This window comes from Amphiura filiformis, chromosome 20, assembly GCF_039555335.1.
Source record: "Amphiura filiformis chromosome 20, Afil_fr2py, whole genome shotgun sequence".
NCBI classification, from domain to species: Eukaryota; Metazoa; Echinodermata; class Ophiuroidea; order Amphilepidida; family Amphiuridae; genus Amphiura; species Amphiura filiformis.
Genome location: NC_092647.1, coordinates 29929225 through 29941074, shown reverse-complemented (window position 1 = coordinate 29941074; position 11850 = coordinate 29929225). Strand labels below are relative to the sequence as shown.

At 36.6% G+C, this 11850-nt stretch overlaps 1 long non-coding RNA gene across 1 annotated transcript; it reads left to right on the top strand.

The window, feature by feature from the left end:
* Positions 1-325: 325 nt before the first annotated feature.
* On the top strand, positions 326-5701 carry LOC140141777 (uncharacterized). Its single transcript, XR_011857447.1, has 3 exons — positions 326-775; positions 3483-3663; positions 4779-5701. It is a non-coding gene; the product is annotated as an uncharacterized lncRNA (long non-coding RNA).
* Positions 5702-11850: the final 6149 nt, after the last annotated feature.

Below are 11850 nucleotides of genomic sequence, written 5' to 3'. Positions count from 1 at the left end.
CAATCAAACGATAAACTCAAACAGGTTTTTATAGAACCACCACTCATCTCTTACCGCCGTCCAACAAACAGCGTGATTTCATCGTCAGAGCCAAACTCTTATCTAACCAAGAGCTGTAGGCATTCCTGTATTGTTTGTGATATTTGTAAAATGTGTGAAATAAAATACGTTTTTAACATATATTATCTGTGAATCTGTCTGATTTTTTTACTCTTTCTGATGTTTTAATAAATTTATAATTAAAAGACACAACAAAATATTGTTAATTCCACCGTAAATGATCGTTTAATGGTATTAATTTACTTGCCCCTCTCCCCCTGAGAAAAATATCCTTCCGAAACGCCACCACTTTTCTGATTTTCGCGACACTATATACACGTAGTAAACGCCCAAAACACGATACGATTCAATCGGATCATGATAACATGCATATTCATGATCGATAAATGATATATTATTCATAAGTAGTGTTTATTTCCGCATATTAAATAGAGAAGGGGTGTGCAACACTCGCCGATTGACCAATCAGAGACCCGCATTATCACCTTTCAATTCTGACGACAATGTCACACCGATGACCTCTCAATAATTTGTGTGATTTGCGTGACCTGGAAATTCGAACGCACTTTCACCCGCGATTTTTACAATTTCTTGCCGGAAATTGGACTGGAGCAGCTAGCAGGTGGGAGTTTCACTTTGTTTACAAGTGAAATGCGATGCAGATTGCGATCGTGAACAACCGGAGATTCGGATGATGTTTAATTTTCTTAATTTTGTGAGTAATACTGTATATTCCAAATGAATTCACTGGGGGACTGATACATGAAAATACAAATAACCAAATGAGTAAATTTCACCGAACTGAATAGTGAATAAAATCATGAAATTATTCAGGGACACTGACAAATTTCAGTACAATACATGACACTCCGATGTAAGCTTACTTACAAATAAGTGATAAATATAACATGATTATTATGGAAATGCCACCGGCCATGCGCGGCGAAATCGACGGCATTCACAATTCTACAGATCCTGTCATCATGGTCATGCATGGGCCCAAGCCGCCTGGCACAGTGGCATACCATGCTGAATGCATAATGCATGGTAGGCATACCCCATAGTAGTACGTACAGCCACAGCACAGAATGAATAGACTGTAGCTAGGTATCCCAGGCAAACCTTAGTTAACACATTTGCTAGTCAGCGAAATTCGCCGAGACGGGGGCCCAAACACAATGCATATTTACATAGAAATTTGAATATTTTTCGAGAACAGGTCGGTGAAGGAAACCTACATAAATATGTTTTCTAATTTCTATACTTCACTTGACCCATGAATATCATTTTTTATGGTGATAATCAAGTCGCACATGGAATTTTAGAGGATTTTGATAGCAGTTCCATTAAAAAAGCTAGTACAAGGAACTTATACGATGTCCTCATTCACAAACTGATACTATCTGTCCATCGTATAAGACTGTTACCGCACGGCAATGTGGTGAAGGAATATTACACAGTCAAGAATAGGCTGCATCATTTTTTTATTATGATCTCTCCCAGTCTCCCGAAACATCAAAAGCGTTGCACTTTTTACTTACGACTGTCCTTTTTCACATAACGCAGACAAAGTAGGGCCAACTCCCGGGGGCCAACTTGCCTAGAAATGGTCAAATTTTGGCAAGAAATATCTCTGTGTAATCCTATGTAAGTCCCATATCACATCGTTATCGGCGATCAAGGTTTTTTTTCTTCTGAAGTTTGGTTGGTACCCACCAGCGTCATGCATGTGACGTGACACAGCTAAAATAATCGACCAGGAATCAGGGATCGTTAAAACGTCAACAAATTTCAAAACACAGAAAGCAGTAAACTTCGCGAGCGGTCCGAATTTTGAGCCATACAACTGATACAAGTTTACGTGGTGAACTAAAAAAAAGCTGCTATCGCCATGAGACTAAGATCTAGAAACACCCCTAAATGCCGTTTTGGGGGATTTTGCTAGCAGAATCTTTTTGATGAAAGTCAATCTTTGACAAGATGTAACTTTGTTACGGAAAGTGCTATGACAACATTTTTTTCAGTTTTGGCTTTCTTTACTCAAGGGCTTTAATTTGATATGTAAAATGATGCAGTTTGATGGCAAATTTGAATTCACCTAGCATACCTATAGTCTGTCATGCCCGACTGTATGCCTACATCATGACATATATATGACTGCCGCAATGCAATGATGATGATTAATCATTTTCAGGAAGGAAATAATAAAAGTTGTGATTATGAATGACTACATTTTACAAGATCTAGGATTCAGGATTGGTGTTCTTTGTACTACACCCCTGCCCAATTTTGTGCCTATTTGTGCATTTTTCTCAAAAATTAAAGCACATTGGGGACAAGTAAGATATGTATATTATAGGGGCAAGGACTACAACTACTGCAATGGAAATTTTATTTCAGCACAGACAACAGTTGTGGAGTTACAGTCAAAAATGAGGGAAAATCAATATTTGATCAATAAATCAATAACTACTTGCTTTGACTTGCTTAATTTTGAGCAGGGCTGTCAACTCTCACGCATTGGCCGTGAGTCTCACGCATTGGGTCACTTTCTCACGGTCTCACGCCAAGGTAGTATAATCTCACGCCTAGGTAGTAAATCTCACGCAAAATCGCATCGTCATGAATAATTTGTTGCTCCTACCCCCCCCCTCCCGCTTTTCACATTCTTGAGCGCCGTGGCTCAAATAATCATGGTACAAAATGAACATTGGAGTCGGCAAATCCCGGTACGCCTCTGTCTCACGCCAAGCAATTCCAAAAATGGAAGTTGGTATTCAGGGTGTGTAAGAAAAAATAAAGTGTGATATCATGAAAAAACCCTGGTTTTACTTGATAATTTATTGCATAATTTGCTATTTAGTACTTGTATGAATGAAACAACTCAAAAGAAATCTAATTTTGTTACAGGTTACACTATGAGCTTTAATAAATTGTATAGTTAGTTAGCTATGCAATGAGTAACTAAAGTGGTGATACAGGGTGTAAAATAATAAGTAAGTTCATGCACTTACGGGCTTGAATAGCAACATTTGCACAGTATTTTTTGTGGGATAAAAATCTTGTGAATTGGACGATCTTTAGGGACAGTTCACAAACACTTGTAAGGGGGGACAAATGAAAAAACATGTCATCATGAAAATTTTTTGGCCCCCCTTTACAGACCTCAAAATTTCAGGCCCCCCTTAATTTTGACATGAAAATTATGGGTCAACCCCATAGAAAAGCCAGGAAAATTTGTAATTTTTTTCAGGGCCCCCCTTAGGAGGGTCAAAAAATTTCAGCCCCCCTTTTTGCATCAGGCCCCACAAGTGTTTGTGAACGGTGCCTTAGCTTGTTTTCTTTGTTGAAAGGGACTCAGTGTAGAGTGTACTTCCATCATGTATTTAATATTCAATTTCCTGTAAATTTCATGAATACAGGTAACAGTATCATCAACGACAGGCATAATCATGGTCGACCAGAACCAGCATGATGACAGTACATTGTATCTCAGTTGAGCTGTTGAGAATGAATGCATATGCAGGGACTGCTTGCTATACTTTAAATCATGGATGATGACTTCTGTTCAAAACAGAAGCAGAGAAAGAATACATGCAACAGGTAATTTATTTATTTATGTGGGTTTTTTTTGGGGTTATTTATTTTTTCGGCTTTGTAGTGTCCCTGGACCTAGAGCTAATTAAATGCTAGGATCATTCAATTTTCATGGCTGACTTATTAAAAAAAAAATGTAGGCCTATGTCATTTGAATAAATTTGTACTCATATGTCATACTCTATTAATGATTTCAAAATTGATACAAATTCAATGAATGAATAAGTCAACAATGAATTATCCTAGCATTTAGCTCTAGGTCCAGGGCCACTACAAACCCGAAAAAAATAAATAACTTAATTTTTTTTTTTAATTTGGGTAATCCGTAAATGGAATTTATATCCGGGTAGGGAAAAATTTCATGCCATTTTGAAGCTTAACTGTTGAAATATGGTGCAAAAATGGAATAAATTTGAGTAGTGCAAAGAAATGTGCACTTTGGGGGCTAAAATGGTCAAATATGAGGTTAATTTGATCAGAAACCCACATACAGGCATCAACATTGGGGGGATGATTGTATGGACCATTCCCCAGGCAAAATATTGGGGGATTTATCCCCCTGGGATCTACGCCTAATCGCCTATGATATATGTTTTTATTTAATGACTTTTTGTTTATTCTTATCCTTGCATTGCAAGCAAATTAAAAAATATACGACCGCTTTTTACGGCGACAGTAGTACTACTTCCAACTTCCAAGCTCTTTTGTGCTCGATCTGATAATGTATACTAGTAGTTATTTGTTTGACAGGATGTACCTTTCTTATGTTATAGCAGAGAAAGTCAAAGGTCACATTTTTGGTCTAAGGGGTCAAAAATATCAGAGTGCTCTGATTTGGACAAAAGGTGTATCAAAATGTTTGTTTTCATACAATTTAAAATAGGATTTAACAATTTAATGAATAAATCTAGGATGTTTCACTTTCCATGTGTTGCAATAGGTGCAGGTCAATAGGCCTCAATGGTACTTGACCTATTTTGAGAAGCTTGATGTGAATCAAAAAATGCAGTACTTGGTCAACTTGTTTATGGTGTGTGCCAATGTTATACTGAAAATTTCAACACCTTTTGTAAATAGGTTATAATTCCCCCTCTCTCTTTCTCTCTCTCACTGTTTTTCAGAGTCATAGATCCACCATGGATATCCACCTGAGTTCTGATTGATCAGCTCAAGAGAAAATTTCCCTGCTTGTGGTATTAGAGAGTGCATGTGATACATTGTTGTTTGCTGCAGTCTTTTCAACATCAGCCAGGATGACTTAAAATGCAGGACCTTATGATTATGTCGGCCATCAATGACGTGGAAGCTTCTGATGCTGATGAAGTAGACTGGTACCGCGACCTGGTCCAGTTCGCTGATGTGACTGACCCTCCATAGTAATAACCAATTGAACTACCCCGCCCCAGGAACTGAGACATTGTTATCAGCCCTAAGCCCTCGAATTAAGGATCTGAAGGGGCACAGCAACTTTTTAGGGCAAGTTGATAATTGCCTTAGATGTTCACTGAAAAGGCAAGGCAGCACAGCACTTTGTAATATTCCAAGAGGGCATTATGGCAACTGTTGAAAATTTGAGAAGGGCACCAAGGCAATTTCTCAAAAGTGAAGAAAACACACAAACATAGATAGATAATTTTATAATGTAGAGGCAGGGCTGGGTCACCGACTGCCTTGGGTAAAGGACATATTTAAAGAGCCAGAAAGCCTTAAACCCACAGTCACCTGCTACCACAAAATGAGCACAAGTCACCAGAACACTAGAAGATCAGTGGCATAACTAGGGGGTGGGGGATTTGAACCCTTGCCCCCATGAGAAAGGTAAAGTAGGCCTACTTCTGAGAGTTAATTAACCTCACATTTGGTCATTTTAACCTAAACCCTAATTTTTGCGCGTTTCGCGTGCATTTATTCCACTTTTATACCACATGTCACCAGTTTAGCTCCAATATGCCAAAAATTTTCACGCGCATTTGTACCATAAACTTCTTTTGTCGCCAAAAGGTGCTGGACTGCTGGATTCACTATACTTCAAGACAAATTTTCCACCCCATGTCAAAAAAGAAATCTACGCCACTGTTGCGGGACACATTCACTGTTTTCTGGTTCTGAACCCTTGATATGTATAATTTCCCATGTATACATCTTGCAAAAGCTCACACAAAAATTAGGAGGATGTAATTTCATTTCAATGTTGGTCATACAATAGTTTAGAAAAAATACCAATGTATTCCTCTCATCATGACCTAGTATTTCCTATTTAGTTATAGCAGAAAAATAGGAAAAGGACAAATTTTGGCTCAGGGCTCTAAAAATTACATGGGTGACCTGGCAAATAGGTGAAAGCAGGGGGGGTTAGCCTGTTGGACCATGACCTATTGTGTGATGTTATCTACATGCCCAGTATCTATGTTACAAAACTATGAAAACTATCTTTACTTTGATGTATCTATTTATTTAATTTTTACAAACTTCAGACACATTTTATGTCTGTGTAGGGGTGGATGTATGCGTGTCTATCACGCATGTGTGCAATATGACTTTCCACCTTTTTACCTAGAACTCTCAAAAAAACTTTAAATTTCAGTTTATTTCACCACTGCACAAGTGACCATACTGGATTTATGCAAAGTAGGCACTACTCGGGAATTTCATAGACTTTTTAATTTTTTTATGTGAGCTAGCTTTTAGGGGATGGATGCATGTGAAATGGATTGGATTCTGTTGCAATTACTCCAGATTCCAGAAAAATACAACACTAATTTTTTTTGAATTAAAGACAATATCTTTGCCAATTGAAACATAGCTAAATCCTAATCCAGAGGTGTAGCCAGGAATATTTATGGTCCCCAAAACCAAACCCCACATTTTTGTCCCCATTTGTCAATTTTTGCTATAGTTTGGCTATTCCCCTGTTTTAATCCTTTAGTTAATTCTAACAATAACGTCAATTTTTTTTTGTATGATTTGAGGGAAATTAGCCCAAAACATGCAATTGTCCATATTTTCTGTCAATTTTAGTCACAAATTCTAAAGACATGGTGGAGTCTAAGTATTCAAAGTCTTTAATACAGACTAAGAGTGAGCTCATAATTAAAGTATTTTAAGTTAATGTTGATTATTTGGTTATGGTAAAGAACAGAAAATCTGTTTTCTGAAAAATAGAATGCAATTAGTCTTTGGATAAGTCTTTTGGCTTGATTGTCACAGTCTATGAAAAATGCCATAAACATGCATTACTTTGGCCCTTATTGCCAAAAATTGACCAAAATATTAAAATTTGACTTTCATTAGAACTAAGTAAAGGATTAGGATTTAGGTATGTTTCATTTGGCAAAAAGGGCTACATTTTTCTAGAAAAGTGACTAGTGATGGAGTCTGTTAACCTAGGGGGTTATAATTTATAAGGGGGGTCCCAAATTTACAAAAAGTTGGTGTCAATAAAATTGCAAAAATAGGTTTGAGTGGATCAACTAAATACTATAGGATTTTCAGATTGAATGATATATAGCAAAGGTGTATCTTGTTCATTTGATCAGATCATGGAAGTACTTACTAACTTCCATGATCAGATATTGATTAATCAAAAGTTTTAGTGGTAAAACCTTTTTGAAACAGTATTGCTGTTTGATTAAAATTGATTGATTTATTGGGAAAGTCTATCCTGATCAATAATTTTTTGTACAACAAACTTTATATTTATTAAATAAAGAATTAATTTCCTGAACAATAACCTGGTTTTTGGTGTGAATTTATTTTGCCTCATCATACATGTACATACAAATGTAAGGGTATCAATAAAGCACCATTTCCTTTTGCCAGCCATCACTATGAGGCTGAGGCTGGTCGACTGCAGATCCGTCGGAACACGCTTTTCAATATGGAATAAATGCTAACCTCATTGTGACATCATCCAAACAGCAAAGTTCTATTGAAAAAGCGTTATCCAATGGATCTACAGTCGACCATTCTGCTACCCATGGCCAGAAAATTGTTTATCTAAGTTTGTTGCACAACAGATATTTATTATTGTATTTACCGAATTCCACAAACTTCTGGTCTGTGATTAATGTTCTGTAAAAATGTCCACTTTTACAGTATTTATGTGCCATGGGGAGGGCTAAATTGGGATGAGCAAGAAACAATTTCTGGCAGGAAAAAACTACTATATGTGGGAGGCTATACTACAGGCTGTATCAAAATGATTGATACACAAATATTTGTGATATTTGCAAAATAGAATTCTCTTGAAATGACAAAAGTTTATATATTGATCCACAATTGGGTTATTTTGTGTTGCAGTCTTGTACATACTTGTACTTGAAACTTGGGTAATAATCATTTTGATACAGCCTTATACATAGGTATAGGCCTACATGGCTATACATAGTTATCAAAAAAACTACCAAATACAAACAAGCATAAGTAAATTTTGGGAGTTATTTTATTGATTACATACACAACATTTTGACTTCTGGATACACAATTGGAATTTAGAAGTTAGTTAAATCTTGTTAAACCCGATATCAATGTATTGTTCTCATCAAAAGGTTTCAGAAAAAGTATAGTTTGATCTGTCTCCGATATATAGTTCCCGAGTTATAGGCAAAAAGGTCAAATTTTGAGGTCCACTGGTGTCCACAATTGAAAAATGCTCCTTTTTTTAACCAATACATTGTTTTGGATGTTTTGTTCTATAGGTATCAATAGGTCAATGGTCAAAATAGGTCAATATCAACATGCAGGGCTCAATTGATTTTGATCTTTTTTGCCCATGTTACTAAGGTAACAAAGCACCCAAGATATGGTAAACTTCTTTTTTTTCTAACTGTTTTTGCAAGCAGAGCAATCTGACACCATTTTTATTAAAATCAGAGAATTTTTAAATGTGTGTTCCCCCTGTGGAATCCAAATTTTGACATTTGACCTTTTCCACTATAACTGTACATCTGAGATAGGTCAACCTAAAATTATCCTTATGACGAGAAGAATACATTGACATGGTTTCTAACGAACTATTAATCTGGAGTAATATTCTAAATGCCAACATGCTCCAAGAGCATGTTTTGAATGCACACTGCTCCAGGAGCATATATATGTTGGACATGCTCCTTGAACATTGTGCATTCAAAACATGCTCCTGGAGCATGTTGGACTTAGAATATTACTCCAGATTATTCATGCTCGGCATATCAAAACATTTAGTAACATTTCAGAATCAGTGAATCCACGACAGACTTGGCCATTCAAAACGCAACAGAAAACTGGCTAAAAATGGCCAAATTTTTCTTTAAATCGCCGTCAATTTCGAACTAGTGAACTCAGAATTCTATTCCCACGTTTATATTACCTCGAGATATTCCTTAACCCTAAAATTATTTTTTTGAAGCTGTAGGTGCTTCCATGAACCCGTCTGAATTTTTATTTATTCCATGTTTTCACTAAATTGTGATCCTTTCCCTGCGTGGAATCAAGTTTTTCTGGGTTTTCCTGTCAAACCTGCCCTGTTCCAACAGTCACTCTACGAAATAGCGCTACGCTATTAAAAATGTCCTCGGGTTAATCGACTGTACAGACATTTTCCCTAATGGTCATCTAAAAATGGTTATGATAGACCTGAATTTAGTCTCGCCGCATACAAAAAACTATGGGTACCCCCTAATCAGAAGTCAATTCTAGTCCTTCGATAACTCGCTGGGTCTGCTAGTCTTAGTCACAGTCTATATGGCACAGCATAATTCGCATTACAGTGAAATGCGACCAAGCGTAGACTTTGCGTAGACTATACGATCTATTTTTAGCATGACTCCACACAGCTTGCGTTGATCAAGGCCACTCTCGCTTTTCATTGCGCAGTGAATATTATTTGGGTAAAAAACATGTTACTTTTCACATAGAAAGGTTTTGATATGAGCAGCTCTTCCTGGAGCATAATTAAGGACCAAAATCTCACAGAAGCACAACTACTTGGATATTCTGTGACATTTGATGTTTTTGCAAGCTTTTGGGAGATGGACGCATGTGAAATGGATTCTGTTGCATTTAGTAGTTGGTAATTTCATATTTAGACTGACCTATGATTACACAGTGTATAGTGCTATCTACTGAAGATAACAGACACACTGCGGTGTAAAGATAACGTATATACCACTGATTACAGTGTATGGTGTTATCTACTGAAGATAACAGGCACACTGCTGATCATGCAGTGTAAACTACTATCAACTGAAGATAACAGATATACCACTGATTACATACCGTATAGTGCTATCTACTGAAGATAACAGACACACTGCTGATCGTACAGTGTAAAGTGCTATCGACTGAAGATAACAGTGTACCGTATGCCGTATGGTGCTATCTACTGAAGATAACAGACACACTGCTGATCATGCAGTATGAAGTGCTATCAACTGAAGATAACAGATATACCACCGATTACAGTGTATAGTGCTATCTACTGAAGATAGCAGACACACTGTTGATCATGCAGTGTAAAGTACTATCTACTGAAGATATTGGATATTACAGTCATCTTAGGCTATTTAAATGCAGGCACTTAATTTAATGCCCCTGTGGCCAGATGGGTGCTGACATTACAGCTTGTAGACAGGATGGGTCACATGGGCATTAAATTAAGTGCCTTAAATAGCCTAGGATGACGGAGAGTGCTGATCTACTGAAGATATTAGACACACTGCTGATCATGCAGTGTAAAGTGCTAGCCACTGAAGGGTTATTAGTAAATAAATACAGCAACTTAGTTTTAATCCATAAACCTTACCCTAAATGTCACCCTTACCTGTAACCTAAGCCCTAACTCAGACTCTAAAATAGCAGTCAGTTGGTCACTTTTAGTTCCATTCCATGCATGTTTCAGAATTATCACCTACCAGCCCAGTCTAATAAGCCAAATCGGCATTAGAAGTTTGCAATGCATTGTGGGACAGTTTTTGCATTTTTAGGACACTTTGTCCTTTGACCTTTTATGAAAATTGTTTTTTGTACATACAAAATATAATCAAAAAAGTTTTACTTGAATAAAAACAAATCCAAAAAATATATTTATTATATAAATTAATTATCTAAATATTTTTAATTGTAACATTATTAGAATAATAAAAAAAAATAATTAGAGTAATTTTCCCGAAATGTCAGAGGTCAAAGTGTCCTAAATGTGCTCTCAAAAACCGGAAGTCACAATGGCGATTGGGCTTATTAAAAAATGACCCACCACTAAATGCACCAGAATCTATTACATATGCACCCATCTCCTAAAACCTCACACAAAAATATCAAAAATTACAGAAAATTCAAGTGGAACATTGCCAAATTGGCATAAAATCAAAAATGGCCACTTATACAGGGTGACATTTCAAAGTTTGTCAAATCTTGTTAAAAAGCCGACGATACCAATTTATTCCCCTCGTCATAGGGATTGAGTATACAGCTTTTGAGTAATAGGGAAAAAGGTCAAATGTCAAAATTTGGGTACCACAGGGAATAAAGATGTAAAAATTCTATGATTGTGAGAAAAACAAACTCGGATTGCTATGCTTGCAAAAACATTTTAAACAAAGAAAAGTTTGTCATATCTCAGGTGGTTGTTATTTTGGTAACATGCAGTGGGGGTAAAATCATCAAATTTTGCTGAAATTTGCCCCTAAAAGTAGACAATTCCCTAATTTTGGGTTTTAATGGGGAACAAGGGGAAAGAGTTCTGAATGGGGAATTTCCCCCAGGCTCCGCCACTGGGCTGAAGGAATAATTTGAAACCAGTTTCATTAAGGGGTACTACACCGATGTGGCAAATTTGTGACTATTTTTGCATTTTTCTCAAAAAATAATAACACATTGGTAACAAAAGTTATGTATATTATTGGGGCAAGGAATCCAATTACTACACTGAAATTTCAGTGACTCAAGACAAGTGGTTCAGTATATATGATAGGAAAAGAGGTACCTCGGTACCTTTTTCTATCATATATACTGAACCACTTGACTTGGGTCACTGAAATTCCAGTGTAGTAATTGGATTTCTTGCCCCTATAATATACATAACTTTTGTTACCACTGTGTTATTAGTTTTGAGAAAATGCAAAATAGACACAAATTTATCGAGGGGTGTAGTACCCCTTAAAATAAGAATATTTTTCAACTGTAGCTGCCTGTGGACCCCAACATTTAACCTATCAC